Source organism: Prunus avium, chromosome 8 (genome assembly GCF_965620075.1).
Source record: "Prunus avium chromosome 8, drPruAviu1.hap1.1, whole genome shotgun sequence".
Taxonomy (NCBI): Eukaryota; Viridiplantae; Streptophyta; class Magnoliopsida; order Rosales; family Rosaceae; genus Prunus; species Prunus avium.
Window position 1 is genome coordinate 24,029,422 of NC_142291.1, and position 15,032 is coordinate 24,044,453.

The 15,032-nt window shown below is 38.0% G+C and overlaps 1 pseudogene across 1 annotated transcript; it reads right to left on the reverse strand.

Annotated features, from left to right (window-relative positions):
* Positions 1–3,903: 3,903 nt before the first annotated feature.
* Positions 3,904–9,660, reverse strand: LOC110745603 (2-oxoglutarate-dependent dioxygenase 19-like; annotated as a pseudogene). Its single transcript, XR_015826602.1, has 3 exons — positions 9,294–9,660; positions 4,528–5,091; positions 3,904–4,391 (listed from the first exon to the last, which is right to left on the reverse strand). The product of XR_015826602.1 is annotated as a 2-oxoglutarate-dependent dioxygenase 19-like (transcript).
* Between the last annotated feature and the right edge of the window lie 5,372 nt (positions 9,661–15,032).

Sequence of the window (15,032 nt, forward strand, 5' to 3'; positions counted from 1 at the left end):
TCTCAACGTCTCCCATGCACCGATGTCATCGGAGTCATTAGTGGCGCAACCTATTAGCGCCAGGCGGCTTCATCGCCCTCCCAGCATGACCGACACCACTTCGAGCTCCGCTGCTGGTGCGTCAGGGTCTCAAGTAGGTAAAGATTTCCTTCAACTATAGATGTTTCGTATCAAGATTTTAGTACAATTTGTTATTTAACGTTAATTTTATATTTCTTTGCAGCCAAGAAGAACACCCGGGGACCTTGTCGCCAGTTGAAGACGGCAAAGGTCACTCGGGTGACCAACACTCGTATCAACATCGTATACGACGAGCGTCATCGGGCTGCACCAACGGCGGACCAACATAGCTCATTGACCCACGATGTTGGTTCAGTTGTTCGGGCCCATTGTCCGATGAAATGGAAGTCTTGGAAGGCCATGCCTGACGAGGTGTAGATGGAGGTGCGTGGACAGCTGTCGATATGTATCCTACCTTTAATTGTTTTCCCTTCAAATTTTATATATTTCTAATAGTTAATGTATGTAAATAATTTATTGCATATGAACTACAATTTAGAGAACCTCGACGACGAGTTATTGGCGTACATCAACAGACTCTTTGTTGAGAGGTACAAGCAGTGGAAGAGCGACCTGCACCACCATTTTCAGGCATATGATGATCCGCAGGTCACTCTTCAGGAGGGTTGCCCGAAGGAGCTTGAGGGGCGGGAGGATAGTTGGGAGTGGCTCTGGGGTCATTTTCAAGGGGCCGATTATGTGGTATTTTTGTTATACTAAGTTCAAAATTATTACACGTTTCTTACTAATGTTTATTTAATTTTTTATATTTCATTTGAATTTCAACTAATACGTTTTATTTTTTGTATAACAGAAGATGGCCAAAGCAAATAAGGGCAATAGGGCGAAGAAGGCTCTTCTCCACCATTCAGGTTCCAGGCCCTTCTCCTATAGGATGGAGGAGCGGCGGTGAGTAATAATAAAGTCGTTTTTATATAATTTTTAAGATGTCATTAATATTAATTTATTTTTTTCGTACTAACATTTTTTTTTCTCTTGTTCAATTTAGGGGGGTCCAAATTCCCAGAGATTGACGTCTTTGGCGACGTTTATGTTCGACCTGGGAATGAGTTGGTGGAGTCCCTTCATGTAAGTAGCCTTTAATTTGAATTATTATCTTATGCGTTCAAGTTTCATGGTTATTATATGAATGTTTTAATTAATATTTTATGTTATGTTAAACAGACGACCATGATGGAGAAGAGCCAGTTGGTTCTTCAGGAGTCCGCCTCCCAGCTTCCTCCCGATACGCCGCTCGAGTCCGTGGCTCCTCCACAGGATGCGAGGTTTCAGATCTTGACGGAAGCCTTGGATCAGACTCTCGGGAGGCGGCCAGGGACATACTGTCAAGGGATGGGGAATGCCCGGCGGCGGGAACCAAGACCTTGTTCATCGTCGCAGTATCCAATGTTTCATACTCTTTGTAGAATAACATGCAATTATTTTTGCAAGCGTGGATTTTTTCATAACCCAACTCAAGACCACTCAACATCTTCTGCACCTATCTGTGGTCTTTCGGCAAACAATTGTCCGTCGGAAGCATACTCTTGAAAACCCCCAAAAAGTAATCGAAACACAGGTTTGACATACGATACTTTATTTTTCCGTGCATTAGCTCCACAATCGCCGTCAATACGGAAAAGCTCTCGCACCCCGGATATAACTCTTGGTTGGCATTTCTTAACAGTTCTTCATACTGTTTGAACTCTGCACTATCCATTGGTGTAGGCACGTCATCTTCCCCTTCCTGATTGCTGCTAGTCGATGCAAATGGAAAAGCATCATGTATAATATCCATGACTTGTTCATTAGGATCCACAATAGGTTCAACATTGTTCACTCTTGTGGCCCTTGAAGACGAACCAATCTCTAATTGTTCCCCGTGATGGTTCCAAGTGCTGTATGTCTCAATCATTCCATTCATTACTAAATGAAATCGAACATTTTCAATTGTATCCCACAACATATTGTTACACCTCCTACAAGGACACCGGATTCTAGTTGCACCAGGGTTGTGTGACCGTGCAAAGTGAATAAATTCCTCGATTCCATCCAAGTATTCGTCTGCGCACCTATTAGGGTTCTGTATCCACCTTCTGCTCATAATTCCTGGAACCACAATCACAATACAATAATCATGTTGTATTCTTACAAAATCATAACGTCACCTTATGCCTCCGGTATGGGCCCTATCCCATTCGAAAATGCATAGTCATGTCACGTAATTTACAGCTACATGAGATTAGATTTCGACGTGGATGAATTTCGGCAGCATCTCGGTACAGTTCTTGAGGTGTACCGTAGATATAAAATACCTACGTACCACCCGAAGAACGTACCGAGATGACACTGAAATCTCCACAATCGAAACCTAATCCTGTAGCTGTAAACTACGTGACACGACTATGCATTTCCAAACTGTCCAAAATATGGGACAATTCAAGAATTAATTGGACTGCAGTCATGCTTTACGCATCCATGCGCAACATCCAACTAACCTCGAACGGGAACTAAGCTTTACAAAAAAAAAAGTACGAAGTTAATTTCAATTAACTTCGTACATCACCGTGCATAATTTAACAACAGAATAAAAATATAATTTCACAAAAACAATATATAAAGAAATTAAATTAATATTTTAAATAAATATAAAACAAATAAAATACCTTCTTCAATATGTCAAATTCCAAGCGTTATTCACATATAATATCCTGTACACAACGAAATTAACGATATTAATACGAATTTACAATAATACTTTTACACTAACGACTAAAAAAAACTTACCCAACGCACGTAGCAGAGGCAGGAAATGAAATCCAATCTCTTTAGTTGAAATTTGCGGGCTGAGAAGACGGAGAGAGAGAGAGAGGGGCAGAAGCAGAGGCAAATCTGTTTTTTCAGTTTGCCTCTGCAATGGCTGAAACTGAATCTGATAAAGAAGACGCCTTTTGAGCGACGAAGGGTCTGTTTCGTCCCGCAAAATACTTAGTCGCGCAAAAACATATTCCGTCGCGCAAAATCTACTTTAACGACACGCAAAGACGTGCCGACATGACCTCTTTGCGCGACGAAACGAGTATATCCGTACCGGAAAATACCTTCATCGCGCAAACGACATATTCCGTCGCGCAAAATCCAATTTAACGACGCGCAAAGGGGTGCCAACATCACGTCTTTGCGTGATGAACGACCTACACCCGTACCGCAAAGTTCAGTCGCGCAAAAGCTCTGTGTCGTCGCGCAAATCCCTTCTTTGACACGCATGCAGCAGGACATCCACCTTACGCGACGACCAATCCGTTCCGTCGCGCAATCAAATTGGCGCGAAGTAGCTGAACAACTGTTTGGTTTCCCACGGTTTTTTTACGCGACAGGTACGGTTTCCGTCACGCTAAATACATTTGCGCAATAAATATAAGCGTCGCGCAAGTTTTGCCTCCAAAACTGGCTTTCCCGGGTTTTTTTTCCTTTGTTTGCGTGACGGTGGGAATATTTGTCGCGCAAAGTGCACTAGCACGACAAATATTTTTGTCGCGATCTTTACAACATATAAAATTTTTATCTTTGGAAGTTTGTGCGACAAATATTTGTGCGTCGCGCAAACTGTGGTTGCGCAAACTAAAAAATGTAGTAGTCACTCCACATTAGGCTACATCCATGCGCATTCATAGTGATTCCACTAAAGAGTAGAAAAGATGATTTACGATCAACAACCAGGAAATAGCCTCTTCCATCTCTCAATACAGATTCCCAATAGCCTTTTCATGCATTCTCCTTTTCTTCTCCATCTTCTCTCCATTCTCTGATCTTCTTAATTAATCCCTAAAACAAGTTCCCTATTTAGGGTAGATAGTCATGCTATTAAATAATTTTCTTATATATATAAATTATAATAGATAATTTTGTATTACATGAATTGCTCTTTGCTGAGAATTTCACAATGAATTCACGCATAATTAAATAACTTCAAAGCCTATCTGAAAACACAGAGCATGAATATATACTTAACGCATAATCAATATATATTTTTGAAGACCAGAAATAAAAGAAGCTACAACTCTTCATTGGATCGTCGAGATAGCCTAGATTCGGAGGTGATCTAAGCAAGGCTTGGTGAGGGCAGCAGGGCTTGCTTGAAGATCCATGAATTTCTCATATGTCATCCCAACGTATTTTGGGGCTTGGCCTTCTCTCTCTAACAACTCTGGGATTGGTAAAGCTGGTGTGTCCAGTGAGGGTCCATGGGGCACAGCTATTGATATCCTTGTAGCTTTGTTGTTCACAACAGCCCTATGCCATATGCTCTTGTACTTGTCGTTTGTCAAAATCTGCCACAAAGAATTAACCATACTCATAAAAAATCGGTACCATTAATTTATGAAAATAAGTAGAGAATTATTAGATTTTGTAATTCTTAGATAAGATGGGTTTTGGATTTAAAAAAGTTGGGTGTTATTTTGTTACCTGAATTTGGTCACCAATGTTAACAATAAAAGCTCCCGGAGCAGCATTCACCAACACCCATTGGTCTTTGTGCTTGACTTCAAGGCCACCCATCTCATTCTGGATGAGGAGGGTCACCAGTCCATGATCAGTATGAGGAGGAATGCCGATCGCTTTATCAGGCTTTGGGCACGCCGGGTAGTAATTTGCGGCCAGAATTTGTAAGCCACGGTCCCAGTTCATGGCCTTTGCTATGTAGTCAGCCTCCAACCCTAAGCTCTCTGATATTCCCTTCAATATTTCTGTGGCTACTTCTCGGGTTCTTTTGCTGTACTCCAGTGAAACTTCGCTGTATCCAGCAGGTTTGTAGAGTGAGTTGAATTCAGGGTGGGCTATGACCTTGAAGAAATCCCTCCATAGACGAACTTTTTCAATGGCGACGTTGGCACTGGTACCGCACCTAATTGGGTCCAACAGGTTCTTTGTTTGAAACTCCTTCTTCTCCTCCTCCGGTAGGTCAAAAAATCTATGACACGCATCGATCATTGATTTCATCAACCTCTCTGGTACACCATGGTTGGTCACCTATTAAACCCAGCATGAATACATTTAATGTTTGATTAGCTTCATTTTCATCACACACGTTAATGCATATAAAACAAACAAAATCAACTTAATATTCATAGTCTGGTGTTGAATTTTCAATGAATGTTTGTATATTCTATCATGAGTTCATTACAGATGTTCAGCAATATATAAGGAGGTTGACTCCTTGATTTACGCCACAACTTGTGACTTAGGGAATACAAATAACAGCTCCTTGAATTAAGGAGTAGACAACACAATATCAATACCCCACCTGTCCCCTTATTGTCTAGTGTTACCGTAAACCATCCTAATATTCAGGAAATCTTGATAACCACTGGACAACCACTGGACAGCTTCCAATACTCCCCCTCAAGCTGGATCCAGAAGGTTTATGGATCCAAGCTTGGACAGAAGTCGTTGAAATTGATGAGAAGCCAAGGGCTTGGTGAAGATGTCGGCCAGTTGGTCAAAGCTTCTTGTATAATGTGTCTGAATCACTTGCGACTGAACTTGTTCCCGAACGTAATGACAGTCAACTTCAATGTGCTTTGTCCTCTCGTGAAACACGGGGTTTGATGCTATATGCATGGCTGCCTGATTGTCACAAAACAAGGACATAGGAAGAGTTGTAGGAACACCTAAATCACACAGAAGAGCCTTGAGCCATATCAATTCACACGCAGTTGAAGCCATTGCACGATACTCAGCTTCGGCACTTGATCTGGCGATAACAGTTTGCTTCTTACTCTTCCATGTGACCAAGTTTCCACCGACAAATGTACAGTAGCCAGTGGTGGACTTACGATCGATTGCGTTCCTTGCCCAATCAGCATCGCAATACCCCATGATTTGTGTGTTGTCATTCTTCTTCATGATGATACCACGACCCACTGATCCTTTTAAATAGCGTAAGATCCTTTTAACAAGGGTCAAATGCTCAAATGTCGGAGAGTGCATGAATTGGCTCACAATACTTACAGAATATGTGATGTCGGGTCTGGTGATTGTTAGGTATATCAACTTACCAACCAGTCGCTGATAATAGCTTATATCAGTGAGTGGTGTGCCCTCCAAACTAGGTTTGAGCTTACTGTCAAAAGGGGTAATGGCCGGTTTAGCATCGCTCATGTTAGCTTCCTTGAGCAAATCCAGGACGTATTTCCTTTGGTTAAGAAATAGTCCCCTGTGCGAGGTTGCCATTTCTATACCAAGAAAGTACTTTAATATCCCAAGGTCTTTAATTGCAAACCTTTGACTGAGAGACTGTTTGAGGTTGAAGATCTCGTCAGCATTATCACCTGTAATTATCAGATCATCTACATAGATCAGCACAACCAATTTGCCCACAGCTCCTGTGCGAACAAAAAGTGAGGAATCGGCATTGCTGCTTTTGAAACCAACACTAGTGAGAACTAAGCTTAGCTTGGCATACCAAGCTCGTGGGGACTGTTTCAAGCCATAAATGGATTTGTGCAATTTGCACACTAAATCTGGTTCATTGCTTTGAGGATGCCCGGGTGGCAATTTCATATAGACTTCTTCTTTGAGATCACCGTGCAAGAATGCATTCTTCACGTCCATTTGGTACATGGACCACCCTTTGTTTACAGCCACGGACAGTAGAACTCTCACTGTATTCATTTTGGCAACAGGTGCAAAAGTTTCTTTGTAATCCACATCGAATGTTTGAGTGAATCCTCGAGCCACCAATCTTGCTTTATGCCTCTCAATTGATCCATCTGACTTGAATTTGAGTTTATAAATCCATTTGCAACCCACAACTTTCTTGCCTTTTGGAAGTTTGGTGATGCTCCACGTGTTGTGTTGATCTAGAGCTTTAAGTTCTTCTTGCATGGCTTTCTTCCATATCTCTTGGCTGTTGGCCTCATGGAAATTATGAGGCTCACTGTAACTTGATATGGTGCTGAGGAATGCGGCATGGGCTGGTGTCACTCTCTTGTACGACACACAATTGGAGATGGGATGTGTGGGTTTGTAGATGACAAAGTCCTGAAGTCTTGTGGGAGGTTGCCTAACACGCATTGGATTGCGTCATGGGGCAGGAGGAGTTGCCTCACACTCGTTCACATCTTGTACCATATTGTGAGGATCATCTTGTTCCTCATTTTGAGGTGAAATATCATTGTCTCCAACCACATTATGTGAGATAGAATTTCTGAAATCAACACCATCTCCATCCGTATTTGATGGATAAAATCCTTCAATTGTGTCAATAATTGGTAAAGGAACTTGATCAAATGGACTCTCCCTCTGAAACTCAGCCCCTGATTTCTCCTTAAAGAAAGCTTCTGTTTCAACAAAGTGAACATCACGAGAAATAACCATTTTCCTTGCTTTAGGATCATAACATTTATATCCTTTTTGTGTTGAAGAATATCCAAGGAAAACACTTCTTGCAGCTCGAGGATCAAATTTATCTCGTTGAGTAGCTTGAACGTGAACAAAACATAAGCACCCAAACACTCATAGATGAGAAAGATCAATTTTTCGATTCTTGAGAATTTCAAGTGGCGACTTTGGAGCCAAGGATACGGCTGGGAAGTCTATTTATCAAGTATGCAGCAGTAAGAACTGCTTGTGACCAGAACCTTTTTGGAACATTCATTTGAAACATGAGAGATCTGGTTTTCTCAAGAAGATCACGATTTTTCCTCTCGGCTACTCCGTTTTGTTGAGGAGTACCGACACAACTCGTCTCATGAATGATGCCTTCACCAGTCAAGAATTCTGACATAGAACTTGTCATAAACTCTGTACCATTGTCAGATCGCAATACCTTAATTTGATAATTGAATTGATTCACAATCAGTTTATGAAAATCTTTAAAGCACGAAACAACTTCCTTTTTTGATTTCAACAAGTATAACCATGTGGCTCTGGAAAAATCATCAACAAATGTGACAAAATACTTATAACCATCATGTGATTCACAGGAGCAGGACCCCATAAGTCAGAGTGGATAAGCTCAAATGGTTTATCAACTTTAGACAACGAAGAAGCAAAAGGCTTACGAGTTTGTTTAGAAAACTGACAAACTTCACAGACATTTGAGTCCACAACAAAAGAAGGAAACAAGCATGACAACACCTGATTAGAAGGATGCCCCAGGCGTTGATGCCACAACAAACTATTTGGGGGGGAATTGGCTTGAAAAGCTCTTGAATTATCTAGAGATTGATGCAAGAGATATAGGCCATTGGAATAAACTCCCTCACCAATCGTCTTCTTGGTGATTCGGTCCTGAAAAATCACAGAATGAGGAGAGAAAATTGCATCACAGTTTAAGGAATTAGTTAACTTCCCTACTGATAACAGTTGAACAGGGAAAGAATGAACATAAAGAGCAGTAGATTTAACTTCTGAGTTGAAGAAATTGATTTCCCCATGTCCAAGGACAGGTACAGAAGTTCCATTTGCCACCGAAACTGATTGACTTTTTTCTGGGATTTGAAGATTAAAAAGACAATTTTTATTGTTTGTCATGTGGTCTGTTGCTCCAGTATCCACAACCCAAATACTCGATAAGCAATTATGAGATAAGGCAGATAGAAAAGCTTGGAAGATATGTGATGCAAGTGCTGCATTTTCCAATTTACCAAACTGTTGAAGCAATTTAGTAAGCTCACCAAACAGGTAGGAGAATTTAAAGAACCATGATTTGCATAAGTCTCATTAGAGGTGACTTGACTGGAATTAGAACCTGGTGCAGACGTTTCCTTGATATGTCGACGTTGTCCAGAGTCACAGGTGGCAGAACTTTTCTTTCCTCTGAAATTCATTTTTGTTCTCCTATTGTCAACAAAAAAATTGAGATCTTGCAGAAGCTTTGATCAGTAAGACTCCTGCTCTGATACCATGTTGAATTTTCAATGAATGTTTGTATATTCTATCATGAGTTCATTACAGATGTTCAGCAATATATAAGGAGGTTGACTCCTTGATTTACGCCACAACTTGTGGCTTAGGGAATACAAATAACAGCTCCTTGAATTAAGGAGTAGACAACACAATATCAATACCCCACCTGTCCCCTTATTGTCTAGTGTTACCGTAAACCATCCTAATATTCAGGAAATCCTGATAACCACTGGACAACCACTGGACAGCTTCCAATATCTGGCAACATAAGCATCACGAAAGAGCATTTCTCTGTGATTGACACAAAAGGAAGTACATACCTGGAAGAAGCCCCATTCCTCGCAAGCTCTTCCTAGCTCCTTGATCACTTTTGCCCGTTGATCAGGAGAACCCTGAGAAGAGCAAAATCAATGGTGGGGATTGAGTGTTCGGGGTCATTTGCATCTCCTTGTTCATTAGGATTTTTGGTATAAGTGTACTCGGAAGGTACAGAACTGAGAGCAGCTGAGGCAGCTAGTCTTTTGATGCTTGCAACTTCGGTTTCATGACCATTGGATGCCACAGTTAATGAAGTTACTGCAGGTGCCATTGGAAGAGAGATTGAAAAGGAAGTGTTTTGAGAACGAGAGATGTTTAAATGAAGTGTTTGAAGTGGGGATGGAAGGCTTATGCAAGTAATGGTTCATATTTATAAGCAAGAAATCTAAGTTTTTCCACGTGAAACGAATAATCTATAAATAAATTGGTTTTTAATTTAGAGAGCGAGTGATCTGATAAGGTCTCCAAGCTTGACCAAGCCTACCAAACTCTGTCAAGATAACGTGGATTCTATTTTTAAGCTCTATTTATATTTAGGTGTAACAAGTTAACGACTAATTTTTATTTTCATATTTTAGATTATTTAAACAACTATTTTTCACTAGAAGTCCAAGTCGAAAGTATGAACCTGACTTAGATCAACCTCAACTATTTTACCCCATTGACAGAACCGAATTAAACTAATTTTTCTTTTTTGGTTGTTGATAAATAAACTAGTTTCAGACCTACTTGCCTGACTTGTTACACCTATACAATAGAAACAAAATCAAAAAGATTCTAGAGTCTTCTAGGTCGATACTATTTGCATAACCCATTAAATATCCATTGCCAAGCCTCCTCTTTAGAATTAGGCTACGGCTTCATAGAAATTTCTATCATTTTCTTTTGCAAGTGTGGAAGATGAACTAATTTGATTCAAGAATGGCAGAGATGTTAGTCTAGGGCTTCATATTCGGCTCATAGTTGCTTTGTATTTTTATTTGCTCGTCATTAATATACTATTACTTATTTTCAAAAATGACGGATGGAAGGTATATACAATATAGAATTAGTGCTAATCAGTTTTCCGATATTGTTATTTATGAACAACTGAAAATAGGCAAAAACAAAGAATAAATCAATGCAGTGCAAATTCTATGTTATTTATGAACAACTAAAACCGTACATGTTATAATAAATTCTTTAGGAGAAAAAAAAAAAAAAAAAACAGAATTATTAGTTGTACTATTCTGGCAGGTGTGTGTAGCAAATCAGCGTCTAGGTCGTTGAGCTTGACGGTTGGGTGGGAAAACGCTTAGATATAATGAGGACAAAAAGGTTGAAACAATTCAACAAAATTAAAATATATATTATTTGTGATAATCAAAGTTTAAAGTAGATAGTGATCGAATGTAATCTATCTATATATACTAGCCTCTCTGCACGCGTTTCCGCGCTTGCGAGAGGCTTTTTTAAAAAAATTTAAAATTTATTTTAGAATTAAAAAAGATAATGGGTAGTTGTGTTCCATAAAAATAGGATCCATTATCTGATTTTTCTTTTAATTAAAATTTTTTTAAATATGAAAAAGTGTGAATTTACCATATTATCCTCATTTAATTAATAATTTCAATTCTTAATGTTTGCATTAACCAAGGGCATTTTTTGGTATTTTGAATGTTTCACCATTCTCTGCCTTTTGCTTTATATATATAGATAAAACAAAAAGCAGAGAATTGTGAAACATTTAAAATACCAGAATTTAAAAAGATAATGGGTAGTTGTGTTCCATAAAAAGAGGATCTATTATCTAATTAATTAAATGAGGATAATATGGTAAATTCACACTTTTTCATATTAAAAAATTAAATTTAAAAGAAAATTCAGACAATGAATCCTAGTTTTATGGAACATAACTACCCATTATATTTTTTTAATTCTAAAATAAATTTTTTTTTTTTTTTAAAAACAAAAAAAGCCTCTCGCAGGCTGGGAAGCGCATGCGGAGAGGCTAGTATATATAAAGCAAAAGGCAAAGAATGGTGAAACATTCAAAATACCAGAAAATGCCCTTGGTTAATTCAAACATTAAGAATTGAAATTATTAATTAAATGAGAATAATATGGTAAATTCACTTTTTTTTTAATATTAAAAAATTAAAATTAAAATTAAAACAAAATCAGATAATATATCCTATTTTTATGGAACATAACTACCCATATTATCTTTTCTTAATTTTAAAAATAAAATAAAAAATAAAAAATAAAACCAATTGGCCACGCATGTGCCAAGGGGCTAATAATAATAATAAAAATAAAAATAAAAAACCAATTGGCACCCTCATTGCCAAGTGCTAATCCTAAAAAAAATGAGGCGATTCCTCGTGCCCACCAAAGTGCTACCAACTGAGAAACCTAATTTAGGTGATAGAAGATTGAGAGTATTGTTGCCAATCCAATTATTCAATACCCTTTTTTTTATAAATGAAACAGTATTAACTGAAGGTTCCCGAGCTTCTGCATTTAGAATTTACTCATTTTCCTGCATTAACTGCATCTCTTTGATCAAATGAATTTTAGCCACTTAATTAAGGTTGAGAGCTCTACACTCTGGAGAACTTCAAAAAGAGAGAGAAGTTGTGGGTATTGTGAAAACTGACCTATTACCATTGGATTGTTATTTGGTTATGGTGGGGATTGGTTTGATCTCATTAATCCATGAGGTAGCTATTGATTTAGGTTTTCTATGGGAATCTAGTGTATACTTTAGCTTCAACCTTCTGATTTGGGGTTTTGATTTCTTCCTGAATTGGCTAATGAATTGGATCCTTGTAAACTTTTTCTAGTCAAAATTCTTTCTAGATTTTGACTCCTTTCTGAATTGGGTGTCAATTTGGTTATATTATGTGTTTTTGGGTATGTCAATTGGGTTGTTTTACAGTAAGAATTTTCTGGGTATGGTTTCTACATCTTAGATGTGTTGATAGAGAAGAAAAGGCCACCAGTGACCAATGCGGTGGTCGGAGGAGGCCTGGGTAAGGGGTCGTCGATGGGGAAGTTTATGCTAGGTTTGGTTTTTAATTTTTTTTCTGTTTTTTTCTTTTAAGTTTCCAGTTTTTCATTTTTTAATTTTATTGAAAGGGTAAAATTGGAGTTTTAGAATGTTAAAAGTAAACCTAAATTGATAGTAGTTGACGTGTCATGCTATAGATCGCTAGATTATTACGATGACTAAGATTAAGCGAAATGTGCAAAAATGCGTAAACTCTAAATGCAGAGGCTCGTGCTCTAATCCTATTAAAAATGAGGAGATTCCTTCTACAACATTATAGAAACTCCCAACTTCAAAACTGAATTAGGATAAGAGAAGATTGTGTATCGTTGCCGACCCAATTGTTCAATGCCATATTTTTTGAAAATGAGAGGTAACAACTCACAATACATTCTTCAAGGAGAGCATCATGGAAGAGGATTATTTTCAAACTGATGAACTAATTTAGTCCTTACCATAAATCATTAATGTTTAGGCTTTTTTGTTTTTTTAACGGGTTGGGTTGTCAATGGTTTTATTTAGAGAGCATTTTTGGTCACTAATTTTATCCAAAGTATATGCTCGCCACCTTTTCTCAACACTTGACACGTGTCCATATGCATAACCGTAGTTACATATTACAAAATAAAAAGTTCACCATAGTTATGCTTATGGACATATGTCAAGTATTAAGAAGGGTGGTGAGGATACACCTTGGGTTAAAGTGGTGAGCAAAAATATTTCCATTTTATTTATCAACTTGTTAATAGGCCTTTTAGTGTGTTATTAGGTTGTACTTACCTTGTGTGAAAGTTTTACTTCAAAATTGTTTATTTTAAAGCCAATATCTTTCTTTTTTTTGGTCGATTTTCTTGGATACCTAAAACATGTATTAAAGAGAGTTTGCTAATATGTACTTAACATATATGAAAGATAATTTGCTAATAATATCAATAATGCAATGATAATTGAAGAATTTAAGACTTCTAAGCTTCTTGTAGGGAAAAATTTTATATTTAAATAGTGTTGTTTTGTATTGCATTGCATTTATTTGTGGTTTTGTTTTTGTTAAACTTTTATTTACGTATAGAGATGCATTTTAGGATAACACTCATTACATCCTTGACTATGTGTCTTTTTATGTTTATTAATAAAATTCACTTGTTTGACCTAGAAAAAAAAAATTCACTTGTATTGTCAAGTTATGTAAGTTTCACCCAATTGGCTTTCAAATCTTGGATCAACCCCGACCTCAGGTGCATTCATTGTGATTGTTTTCCTTCTCCCCCTCTCTCCTTGTTTTCAATTTACAAATAATTTTGAAGTTTAGTATCAAACAAGTTTTCAGATATTAAAATTATTGTTAATCTTCTTTTTTCATGGCTAAGTCAACAATAGACAGCTTCTTAATCCCTCCCATCTTCGTCTGTCCGCTATCCTCTACTGGCGTCAAGTTTCTTCATGTGAGGAAAGGTCTGACGACCAACAATCTATACATAAAATTAGAACAAATTAAATCTTTCTTGGGATGCACCGTGCACGTGTGGGCCTACTACTTACATTAAACAAAGTTAATGTAATAACATGCACGTGTGGGATGCACATCAAGTTTCCTGCATCTGACGAAAGGTCTGGCGTCAAGTTGTTAGTTTCAATAATGGATTGGAATGTGAGGGGGCTTGAGAACCCAGCTCAAGATTCCTATTTGGTGCAAAGACTCTAGCTAATTTTTTGGTGATCATTTTGCCTGAAGTGATTTATAGTATTCAAAACGCCTTTGTTCATGTCCGGTCCATTATTGATAATCTCTTGCTTTTGAGTCCATGCATTCAGTCAACAAAAAAAGACGAATAAAGGAGCCAAAGGTTGTTGTGAAGCTTGATGTCAGTATGGCATATGATCGAGTTGAATATTCTTATTGTCTTTGTTCTCAGTTTGTTTTATTGTAGCCATGCTAAGTTTGCTCTTGGTAGTGTGTCTTTAGACGCTTGGCTTGAAGAGGGTCCTCCAAGGCCAATGTGTCTCTTCTAGTTGACGTTATTTGGTTTTGTTTTGAGTTTTTTTGTTTGTAGCCTTTATGAAGCGTGTGGCATTCTTTTTCCTTCGTCTCTGGTTTTTCCCATTGGGGTTTCTTAGGCAAGGTTTTGATGAGGCCACGTTTACTCACTCGAGTCTGTAACTTTTGACAATTGAATGAAACCTTACTATTTCCCCCAAAAAAAAAGAGTCAAATTTACATCACTCATTTATTTCCCTCGAATTTGCCATCTCCACATGGCAACAGTCACCACCCCACAAGCAAAAGATCCCAAGCAGACCCACCCCTAAATTTTCAGTATCAATAATACGAAAGGACCTTTAACTGAGATTTGAATTTTATATAGTGGATAGGAAGATAAAGTGGATGGGACGGAGAATTAGGAGAAGGGTGAAAATAGCACCACCAGGGGCGGAGGTACTCTAGGGCCTGAGGTGGCCCTGGCCCCTCCACAATTTGTTCTTAACACAGTAAAGCTTGGGTTTTAGTTCATATATTTAACAATGCAAACTATATAATCATTCTAATGGCCCCCCAATCGCAATCCATAATAACTTCATTTATAATTATATGTAAAATGTTTGTGAGCCCATTACACAACTAACATAAAAAAAAAAAAAAAAAAAAGGAAGTATTAATCCTCTAATAATTAAACTGATGAGCCAAGGGAATAGAAAATAGTTTGACAAAAAA